Consider the following 12,028-nt stretch of genomic DNA (forward strand, 5'->3'; position numbering starts at 1 on the left):
ATGTGAAATAAAAATAACACAATTCTGATGAATGAAATGAAAGAAAAACTGAATAAATTGAGAGATACTCTATGTTCGTTAATGAGAAAGCTCATTACTTTCAGGATGTCAGTTCTTCCCAATTGGATGTGTAGATTTAATGCAACCCTCTTTTTTTTTTTTAAGATTTTATTTATTTATTTTGACAGAGATAGAGACAGCAAGCGAGAGAGAAAACACAAGCAGGGGGAGTGGGAGAGGAAGAAGCAGGCTCATAGCAGAGGAGCCTGATGTGGGGCTCGATCCCATAACGCCGGGATCACGCCCTGAGCCGAAGGCAGACGCTTAACCGCTGTGCCACCCAGGTGCCCTAATGCAACCCTTAAATCCCAGCCAGATAATTTGTAAGAACAGAGGAATGGATTCTAAAGTTTATGCAGAGAGGGAAAAGATCCAAATTAGCAACATAATATTTCAGGGGAAGAACAAACTTAGAAGACTGACACTTGAACTTGAGGACCTATTATAAAGCCACAGTATTCAAGGTCAGTAGAAGACCAATAGAGAACTATAGATCATAATGTGTTATACTTTGTGTCTGCCCTGCTTTCAACAGATGCACAATGTGACCAGAATGTGGGCATCTACCACGATCTCCAGGTAAAACATATCTCCTTCCAGAGAACCTGGTGTGGAGAACATGGGAAGGACTGAGTTCAGGGAGACCAAGGCAGAGGAGGGATGAGGCTGGGGCAGAGTTCAAGGGGCAGAGCTGAGAGGTGGGCAGGGAAGTGTGCAGGCCAGAGCAGGGAGGACTCTTAGGGGAGGGAGGGGCCTGAGTGTTTAGCAAACAACAATGAGGAGTCACTGAAGGGGTTGAAGCCATGGGGGGACCTGCCTGACCTGAAGGAGAAGGACCCCCCTGAATGCCTTGAAGAGAGGGTTTCTGAGGGGAAGTGGATGATTTTGGTCATAGACCTTTGACTTAAGGTCCCCATGAGTCTATAGAGATTTGGTGACTATTTGCACACACAGCTGATCTGGTTTGGGAGCCCTTTGAGAATGTGATTTCTGCACCCACTTTCCCAGGCATTTGGAAACAACAATAAAACACCACATTCATCTTCCTACTGAAGGAAAGCAATGGGTAGGAAACTATAAGTGGAAAATAAATTTACCTACAATATAAACAGTTTGTGAGACAACAAAGAATCCTGTCGAGAATTTGGAAGCAGAAATACTCAGAAACCAATGAATATAGGAGATATATCTCACTTCCAAACATAACGAAATATGTCTAATATTCACCAGTAAATGTTCAGTCAGGCAAAGCTGATAGCTTTTCAGAAATCACTCGGTCATATCTGATCCCAATCAAATTGTAACAGAACCACATGGCCTTTGAAATGTATGCTGAATTGATGCCTTGAGAATATGTCACTGAGCTGACTTCCTGGAAAATATCCGGTTTCTACCATTCCCTGCAGATCCCTGCAAGACCCTCAAACCAGCTCCACTGTCCTCTGATCAGTTACATTTAAAAGGATACAGTCACCTTTTGCAGTAACTTCTCTGAGGATGGTGAACACTAATTGATTATTTGTGTACATTTTTGCCCTTTCCATAGAGAGGTGGCCCTTCAGAGAGTGAGAAACCTGAGTAATCATGTACAGTGTATAAGAACCATGGTATCTAGAGATAAAACATGTTAGTGAGAATAGACAAGGACCTGGTGAGCTGCTGAAAACCACTGGGCTGTCAGGGCTTTGGTCCAGGTTGAGATTGGAGCATTGAGACCAGAAGGGGGCAAAGTGGGACTGCCCTCTGGTCCCTACACAGCTGCTCAGAGATCCCTTACACAAGAGAGTTTGGGCCTGTGTGCTGGGCTCTGTGCTCCCTGATGGGGACTCAGCAGCTGTGTCCTCTCAGCCCTGGCAGAGTCCCCTGATCAGGGTCCTGTGTGTGGTCTCAGCAGGTGCTTCCTCCCAGGGCTTTCCCCAGGGCTGAAGCCAACCCCCATCTCAGTGTGTGGTGTGAGCTGAGGTCCAGCATCAGGGCTCAGGGAAGGGCTGGGCAGTCACTGGATGGAGCCCATTTTCATGGAGAGCCCCTCCAGGGGCAGAGGGTGGAGGAGAAAAGGAGGGCTAGGGGAGGCCAACCCTCTGTGAGGACCAGTGTCTGTGTCACTGTTGCATGGACTCCTGCCCTCCTCATGCTTCTCTCCTATTGTACAGGTAAGGACAGGCCTCAGAGCCCCTGGGCTGCCTTCAAATTCACTCTTCCTATTGTGAGAATGTTGGGAAGTTTCTCCCTGTCTTGCCCCATTAACCACACTGTGTTGGCAGGTTCCCTGTCCCAGCCTGTGCTGACCCAGCCGCCCTCCCTCTCTGCATCTCTGGGATCATCCGCCAGACTCACCTGCACCTTCAGCACTGGGTTCAGTGTGGGCAGCTACCAAACATACTGGTTCCAGCAGGGAGCCTTCTCTGATATCCTTGATATCTCCTGAGAGTCAGCTCATTGTCAGACAACACAACAGGGATCCCAGTCCCTCATTGCTTACTGGATTCAAAGATGATTCCACCAATTAAGGTGTCTGATATCTCTGGATTCCAGCATAAGGGCCAGGTGACTATTACTTTGATAAATGCCAAGACAGTGTTAATGTTAACACAGTCCTTCAGATCCATAAGGTCAAGAGACAAAATCTCTCCCCCACTCTGGGAGTCTGGTGACATCACACAGGTGGCTTAGGGATGTCTTCTGTTGTCAGATCTTCAACAGACCCTTAGTTTTTATGGAACCAGATGATTTGACAGTGGCATATTCCTTAAATTAAATTCTCACATTGATAACCTATTCTCACCATGTTCATGTTTTCAAAGGCAAACTGGCTTGCTCAGAGATAAAAATTACTCAGTGGAGTTGTCAGAGGATAAGAGGTGTTGATTCCAACTCTTTCTCTAGGGTTGGATCACAGATACTTTTGTTCAGAGTACTTCAATTTGGGCTTCAGGTTACAAAAACAGAATGCAGAAATGAATGTTCTATATAGAAACAATAAACCATCAACATATAAAAATATAGTCAATGCCATAACTATGAATTTCTTAAAGAGAAATTTTAGAGAAAGTAGAAGTCCTGTACTTGGAAAACTATAAAACATTGTAAGAGAAATTAGAGAAAACTTGGATAAATGACTAGATATTTCTTCCTGGTGGATCACAAAGCTGAATGTGTCTGAAGTAACAATTCTTTCTACATTTTTCAGCCAGTAGCTGGTGTCAGTAGCTTCCTGGCACAAAACAAATAAAGATATGGAATATCTTTCACAAATAGAGACTGAAAGAATCTTAAAAAAATTAGAAAACAGAATTCAGTTATATATATATATATTTTCAAGAAGTGCATTCCATGATCAAATGGGGTTTATTACAGGTTTATTACAGGTAGCAAGGACAGTTTAACATTCAAAAATTAATCAGTATAATGACTTGTAGTAACAGATAAAAGAAAAAAATCCAATGATCTTATCAATCAATGCAGAAGAAAACACTTAATTCAAGATCTATGCATGATAATAAAAGAAAATGAATGAATGAGAATGACAAAAAATATCAGAGAATGAAGTATAGAGAACATCATCAGCTTAATAAAGGAAAGTGTAAAAGACCTGCAGCTAACACACATGAAGGTGGAGCACTAAAATCTTCCCCTTAGGGTAGGAAGGAAGACAATCGTGTCCAATCTTAATACTGTTGTTCAACATTGGACTGAATGGTTGTTACATGCAACTGATAAATTATTGAACACTACATCTGAAACTAATAGTGTACTATATGTTGGCTAATTGAATTTAAATTTAAAAAAAANTCAGTCAGGCAAAGCTGATAGCTTTTCAGAAATCACTCGGTCATATCTGATCCCAATCAAATTGTAACAGAACCACATGGCCTTTGAAATGTATGCTGAATTGATGCCTTGAGAATATGTCACTGAGCTGACTTCCTGGAAAATATCCAGTTTCTACCATTCCCTGAAGATCCCCTGCAAGACCCTCAAACTAGCTCCACTGTCCTCTGATCAGTTACGTTTAACAGGATACAGTCACCTTTTGCAGTAACTTCTCTGAGGATGGTGAACACTAATTGATTATTTGTGTACATTTTTGCCCTTTCCATAGAGAGGTGGCCCTTCAGAGAGTGAGAAACCTGAGTAATCATGTACAGTGTATATGAACCATGGTATCTAGAGAAAAGACATGTTAGTGAGAATAGACAAGGACCTGGTGATCTGCTGAAAACCACTGGGCTCTCAGGGCTTTGGTCCAGGTTGAGATTGGAGCATTGAGACCAGAATGGGGTGAAGTGGGACTGCCCTCTGGTCCCTACACAGCTGCTCAGAGATCCCTTACACAAGAGAGTTTGGGCCTGTGTGCTGGGCTCTGTGCTCCCTGATGGGGACTCAGCAGCTGTGTCCTCTCAGCCCTGGCAGAATCCCATGAACAGGGACCTGTGTGTGGTCTCAGCAAGTGCTTCCTCCCAGGGCTCTCCCCAGGGCTGAAGCCAACCCCCATCTCAGTGTGTGGTGTGAGCTGAGGTCCAGCACCAGGGCTCAGGGAAGGGCTGGGCAGTCACTTGACGGAGCCCATTTGCATGGACAGCCCCTTCAGGGGCAGAGGGTGGAGGAGAAAAGGAGGGCTAGGGCAGCCCAACCCACTGTGGGGACCAGTGTCTGTGTCACCGTTGCCTGGACTCCTGCCCTCCTCATGCTTCTCTCTTATTGTACAGGTAGGGACAGGCCTCAGAGCCCCTGGGCTGCCCTCAAATTCTCTCTTCCTATTGTGAGAATGTTGGGAAGTTTCTCCCTGTCTTGCCCCATTAACCACACTGTGTTGGCAGGTTCCCTGTCCCAGCCTGTGCTGACCCAGCCGCCCTCCCTCTCTGCATCTCTGGGATCATCCGCCAGACTCACCTGCACCTTCAGCACTGGGTTCAGTGTGGGCAGCTACCAAACATACTGGTTCCAGCAGGGAGCCTTCTCTGATATCCTTGATATCTCCTGAGAGTCAGCTCATTGTCAGACAACACAACAGGGATCCCAGTCCCTCATTGCTTACTGGATTCAAAGATGATTCCACCAATTAAGGTGTCTGATATCTCTGGATTCCAGCATAAGGACCAGGTGACTATTACTTTGATAAATGCCAAGACAGTGTTAATGTTAACACAGTCCTTCAGATCCATAAGGTCAAGAGACAAAATCTCTCCCCCACTCTGGGAGTCTGGTGACATCACACAGGTGGCTTAGGGATGTCTTCTGTTGTCAGATCTTCAACAGACCCTTAGTTTTTATGGAACCAGATGATTTGACAGTGGCATATTCCTTAAATTAAATTCTCACATTGATAACCTATTCTCACCATGTTCATGTTTTCAAAGGCAAACTGGCTTGCTCAGAGATAAAAATTACTCAGTGGAGTTGTCAGAGGATAAGAGGTGTTGATTCCAACTCTTTCTCTAGGGTTGGATCACAGATACTTTTGTTCAGAGTACTTCAATTTGGGCTTCAGGTTACAAAAACAGAATGCAGAAATGAATGTTCTATATAGAAACAATAAACCATCAACATATAAAAATATAGTCAATGCCATAACTATGAATTTCTTAAAGAGAAATTTTAGAGAAAGTAGAAGTCCTGTACTTGGAAAACTATAAAACATTGTAAGAGAAATTAGAGAAAACTTGGATAAATGACTAGATATTTCTTCCTGGTGGATCACAAAGCTGAATGTGTCTGAAGTAACAATTCTTTCTACATTTTTCAGCCAGTAGCTGGTGTCAGTAGCTTCCTGGCACAAAACAAATAAAGATATGGAATATCTTTCACAAATAGAGACTGAAAGAATCTTAAAAAAATTAGAAAACAGAATTCAGTTATATATATATATATTTTCAAGAAGTGCATTCCATGATCAAATGGGGTTTATTACAGGTTTATTACAGGTAGCAAGGACAGTTTAACATTCAAAAATTAATCAGTATAATGACTTGTAGTAACAGATAAAAGAAAAAAATCCAATGATCTTATCAATCAATGCAGAAGAAAACACTTAATTCAAGATCTATGCATGATAATAAAAGAAAATGAATGAATGAGAATGACAAAAAATATCAGAGAATGAAGTATAGAGAACATCATCAGCTTAATAAAGGAAAGTGTAAAAGACTTGCAGCTAACACACATGAAGGTGGAGCACTAAAATCTTCCCCTTAGGGTAGGAAGGAAGACAATCGTGTCCAATCTTAATACTGTTGTTCAACATTGGACTGAATGGTTGTTACAACTGATAAATTATTGAACACTACATCTGAAACTAATAGTGTACTATATGTTGGCTAATTGAATTTAAATTTAAAAAAAAGAAAAAATCACTGAACTGAATGTTCCAGATAAAACCATAAGGCAAGAGAAATAATGAGCAACATAGAGACTAAGAAGAACAAGACACAAGTGTCCCTCTTTTCAAGTGAGAGAATGATCTACAGGAAAAATACAAAGGAAGCTACAAATATGTGTTTAAATATATAAATTTGAGGAGTAATAGGTAATTTCAAAAGGTCATAGGATACAAGATCAATATAGAAGTGCAATTTAGATGTGTGTATACTAGCAATAATCATGTAAAACTGAATTAAATCACCATGTAAAACCACTCAACGATGAAGTATTTAGGTGCATATTTAGCAAAACATGTACAGGCCATTAATGCTGAAAACTTCACAATATTAGTAAATAAAACTTAATCTAAAACAATGGAGAAACATGATCTGTTCATGGATTGGAAGACTCACAGTAAAGATGTCATTCTTCCTAAATTGTGTAAAAGTTTAGACCAATCGGGATGTGAGGCACAATCACCCCATGCTCTCAGGGCTGGGCTGTCACTCCTTCCCTCCTAGAACTTCAGACACAATTTCCCTTTGTGCTCTTAGTTCAGTGCCACACACAGCCTCATGTGGCAGGGCTCCTGCAGACTAGTGTCTGTGCTGGGAGGACAGAACCCAGGAGGGAATCACTGCCCACACAGTGTGGAGAACTGTTTTCTAAGCTGGTGGAAGTAGTGACAGATGGCAAAGATGTTCAGTGTCTAACCCTCTAGTAAAGCACATGAGGCCCTCTACCCACACCTTGAGAGAAGTGTCCCCATCTCCTCAGTGCTGTGGGAACCAGAGAAAAAAAAAAAAAAAAAAAAAAAAAAAAAAAAAAAAAAAAAAAAAAAAAAAAAAAAAAAAAAAAANCCTGCACAGAAGGGATCATGTGTCTATGGGTACCCATCACTGCTCTGGACTTGATTTTGATCTAAGAGGAGTTTGTATAAGAATCACCATCTCAGACCTGACCCATGAATAACCAAGGGAGCTGTGGACAGACTCATCCTGTGGAGTCTGAGTACAGTTTAAAGTCTGCCCCAGTGTGATGCAAGGACATATAAAGGAATATATGGATTGCCCTTAAGGCCGGAGACAGTGGACAGAGCATTGAGAAAGCAGGATCTGTCTTTGATGAACTCTCATCACCATGTCACACAATGATGTATCTTAGCCTGGATATCAGGGGGAGCTCAGGACCTGTTTCTGAGGTGATCAGAGCTGGGATCTGCCAATTGGCACTGCCCATGACCTCTATTGAGGACTCACAGCTGTGACTTTCCTAACTCCTGGCCCCACACAGCCCCTCTTCTGCCTGTCCTCCTGACATCTTCAGGCACAGGAAGCTGACCCAGGCCCAGTGAGGGTCAGAGAACGCATTTGCATCAGTGGGCCCTCCCTGTCTCAGAGGATGAAGAGGGGAAGGAATTGGTTAAGGGAGACTCTGCTCAGCTATGGAGCCACAGAAGGCAGGATCAGTGATGATCTCCACTATGATCTGGTCCCCTCTACTCACCCTCCTCATTCACTGCACAGATGACTGGATGTGGGGACAAGGGAAGGGGCCCTGGGAGGAAACGTGGGGTCCTGCTTCCTTCTCTTGTGTCTAGTCCCCACATTACCCTATCTGTGTCTCTCCCTTTCAGGGTCCTGGGGCCAGTCTGTGCTGACTCAGCTAGCTTAAGTATCTCAGGTCCTGGGCCAGAGGGTCACAATCTCCTGCACTGGAAGCAGCACCAACATCGGGATGGTTGTTCTGTGAGCTGGTACCAACAGCTCCCAGCAATGGTCCCCAAATGGGTCATCTGTGGTAGTAGCAACTGACCCTTGGGATTCCCAGATCCATTCTCTGGGGCTTGAGAATCAATATTAAGGATCATTGTATAAAATCTACATTAAAAAAAAAGAAAGATAAAGGTGAGGATCAAATTTTGAAGTTGGAAACTGCTGTTTTGTTTCAAGGTCATGATTTTGGCTCCTTACTTATTGAAAAAATATTTAAATAGAAAAACATGCATAGTTTTCTAGGGGTGCCTGTGTGGCTCAGTTTGCTGGGCATCTGACTCTTGATCTCAGTTGGGATCTTGATCTCAGGGTAGTGGGTGCAATTCTCACATTGGGCTCTGCGTTGGGCATGGAGCCTACTTAAAAATAAACAAACAAGCAAATAAACATGCATTTTTTAAATAAATGCTTTAGATTTAGTCATTTACATTTGATACTCATTCTGTCTTTATATAAATAAATACAGAAAGGGAAAGATAAAGGATATTTCTTAATGTCTTAAATATTTCGTATCTTTAAACAGGAGACAAACATTATTCCTAAAGGTGAAATATTAGAACTGTTTCCATTTTATTTTATTTTTTTAAGTTTTTATTCATTTATTTGACAGAGAGACAGCCAGTGAGAGAGGGAACACAAGCAGCAAGAGTGGGAGAGGAAGAAGCAGGCTCCCAGCAGAGGAGCCTGATGCGGGCTCGATCCCAGGGACATGGGATCACTCCCTGAGCCAAAGGCAGATGCTCAACTACTGAGCCACCCAGGGGCCGCTGTTTCCATTTTAATCTGGGATCATATATGATGGCTTCTGGCACAGTTACTGTGAAATATTTTAATCTGTAACTCTCATGAATTAATAATAAAGATTCTTTGAAAGAATTAAAATATTTAAAATGGAGAAATAAATTCACTTTTAGGTTCTAAAATCTGGTATAATCTACCTAGAATGTGAGAAATTTTACAAAAAAAATTCATTAGGATAAATATGAAAATTACCAAGTAAAAGAGACTTATTTATTTTCTTATATATTTTAAAAGCAATTCAAAGTGCTTACCATTCTTATCCCAGCATAAAATATGTATAGACTTCTAATGGTTCCATAAGAAAACAATCTCTAATTCAGTGAATAATATAAAAGAAAATTTGAATAATTGGTGTCATATTTTCTTTTATAAATACATTGAATAAAAATGTTAGCAATAAGTAGATAGGTTATTTATGCACTTCTATTATTTTCCATTTTTATGTTTCCTTTGAAAAGGTGTGGGTAGCTGTAAGCATGGGTGCCATGCTGAGCCATCAGACATTAGAAGGAAGGTGAATACATGGCCAACACCAGTTATTCAGTGCTATCTAGGATAACTTGTGACTTCTCTGTGTCAGTGTGAAAGTGTAGCAAAACTGGGTGTAAAATAGGGAATGGCTCCCAACAACAGCCCAACTGAGTCTCCCAGGCTAAAACCACACTGAGATACCACCTTCCACCAGTTAGAATGGCAAAAATGGACAAGGCAGGAAACGACAAATTTTGGAGAGGATGTGGAGAAAGGGGAACCCTCTTACACTGTTGTTGGAAATACAAGTTGGTACAGCCACTTTGGAAAACAGTGTGGAGGTCCCTTAAAAAGTTAAAAATTGAGCTAACCTAGGACCCAGCCATTGCACTACTGGGTATTTACCCCAAAGATACAGACGTAGTGAAGAGAAGGGCCTTATGAACTGCAATGTTCATAGCAGCATTGTCCACAATAGCTAAATTGTGGAAGGAGCCGAGATGCCCTTCAACAGATGACTGGATTAAGAAGATGTAGTCCATATATATAATGGAATATTGCTCAGCAGTCAGAAAGAACAATTTCACAGCATTTGCAGCAACATGGACAGGACTGGAGGAGATTATACTAAGTGAAATAAATCAAGCAGAAAAAGAATTATCATATGGTTTCACTCATTTATGGAACATAAAAAAGAGGAAGATCGGTAGGAGAAAGAAGGGAATAATGAAGGGGGTTAAACAGAAGGTGGAATGAACCATGAAGGACTGTGGACTCTGGGAAATAAACTGAGGGCTTCAGAGGAGATGGGGGTGGGGGATTGAGATAGGCCGGTGATGGGTATTAAGGAGGGCACATATTGCACAGAACACTGGGTGTTATACACAAATAATGAATCATGGAACATTACATCAAAAACTAAGGATATACTGTATGGTGACTAACATACAAAATAAAAATTGTTATAAGAAAGAAAAAGAAGCAAGGAATCACATATAGGGAAAAAACAAAACAAAACAAAACTGTGTCCTGCACAAAAAGGGACATGTATTCGTGGGGGAGGGTTACTGCTATGGACTTGATCCTTATCTAAGAGGTGTCTGTGTAAGTATTCTTATCCTGAACCATGAACAGCCAAGGTAACCATGGACATACTCTTCCTGAAGAAACTGGGGGTAGAGCATATAGTCTTCCCCAAAGTGATGGGAGGTGACATAAGGAGACACGTGGTTTGGCCCTGAAGGACAGTGGACACAGAAGGTATCTCTGATAGTCTCTNAGATAGTCTCTGGTCACCATGTCACACAATGATGTGTCTGGGTCTGGACATGCGGGGGTGCACAAGGCATATTTCTGAGGGTTAAGGGGTGATCAGATCTGGGAACAGCCACCTGGCATTGCTCTACCAACTGCTCAGGATTCACACTGTGACCTCCCCTTCCCCTGGCCCCACACAGCCACTCCCCTTGCAACCGCCTGACATCCTCATCAGAGGGAGCTCACCCAGGGCCTGGGAGGGGTCAGAGAGTTCAGGGTCTCATTTACATAGATGGGTCCTCCCTCACTCACAGGATGAAAAGGGGAGAGCAAGATTAGGGGAGACTGCTCAGACATGTTGCATAGAGGGCAGGATTAGGGATGACTACCACCATGGCCTGGTTCCCTCTCCTCCTCACCCTCCTCTCTCACTGTACAGGTAACTGGATGCAGGGTCAAGGGCAGATGTTATGGGAGGACATGTGGGCCTTGCTTCCTTCTCTTGTCTCTAGACTCCACCATCACCATCTCTGTGTTTCTCCCCCTTGCAGCGTCCTGGTCCCAGTCTGTGCTGACTCACCCATCCTCCGTGTCTGGGGCCCTGGGACAGACAGTCACCAACTCCTGCACTGGAAGCAGCTCCAACATTGGGAGTTATGCTCTGAGCTGGTACCAACAGTTCCCAGGCACACCCCCCAAAACTGTCATCTATTATGATGATAGCAGTCCCACAGGTGTCCCCAGTCGATTCTGGCTCCAAGTCTGGCAGCTCAGGCACCCTGACCATCTCTGGGCTCCAGGCTGAGGATGAGGCTGATTATTATTGCTCATCGTGGGATGATAGTCTCAGTGCTCACACAGTGCTCCAGACCTGTGAGGAAGTGAGACAAAAACCTGCTGTCCCCACAGTGATGGGGTTTCCTTGTTGCCAAGGCATCTGCTTCCCTTCTCCTTTGGCCTAAAACAGAGCTCTGAATAGCTCCCCCCACCCCAGTGAACTTTCTCTGGACTATATGTCCTTGTCCTCTCAATTTGGTCCCTAAATCCTGTCTTTGTAGGCATACATTTTCTTTTTCATGCAAACTTAACAGAAATTCCTGGATGCTGGGGCAGGTTGCCCTGGGACAGAGTCCCTGAGGACTGTGCTCATCAGCTAGGGCTGCCAAAAGGTAGTACCACAGACAGGATTGCTAATCCAAAAGATACTTATTTTCTCACAGTTCTAGAAACTGCACATCAAGTTTGAAGGTATTGACAGGTTTGCTTTCCCCTGAGGTCTCTCTCCTTGGCTTGCAGATAGCTAC

The 12,028-nt window shown here is 43.0% G+C and overlaps 1 pseudogene; it reads left to right on the forward strand.

The window, feature by feature from the left end:
* The first annotated feature begins 11,004 nt into the window (after positions 1-11,004).
* Positions 11,005-11,851, forward strand: LOC117797903 (annotated as a pseudogene).
* The last annotated feature ends 177 nt before the right edge of the window (positions 11,852-12,028 follow it).

Source organism: Ailuropoda melanoleuca, unplaced genomic scaffold (assembly GCF_002007445.2).
Source record: "Ailuropoda melanoleuca isolate Jingjing unplaced genomic scaffold, ASM200744v2 unplaced-scaffold1795, whole genome shotgun sequence".
Classification (NCBI taxonomy): Eukaryota; Metazoa; Chordata; class Mammalia; order Carnivora; family Ursidae; genus Ailuropoda; species Ailuropoda melanoleuca.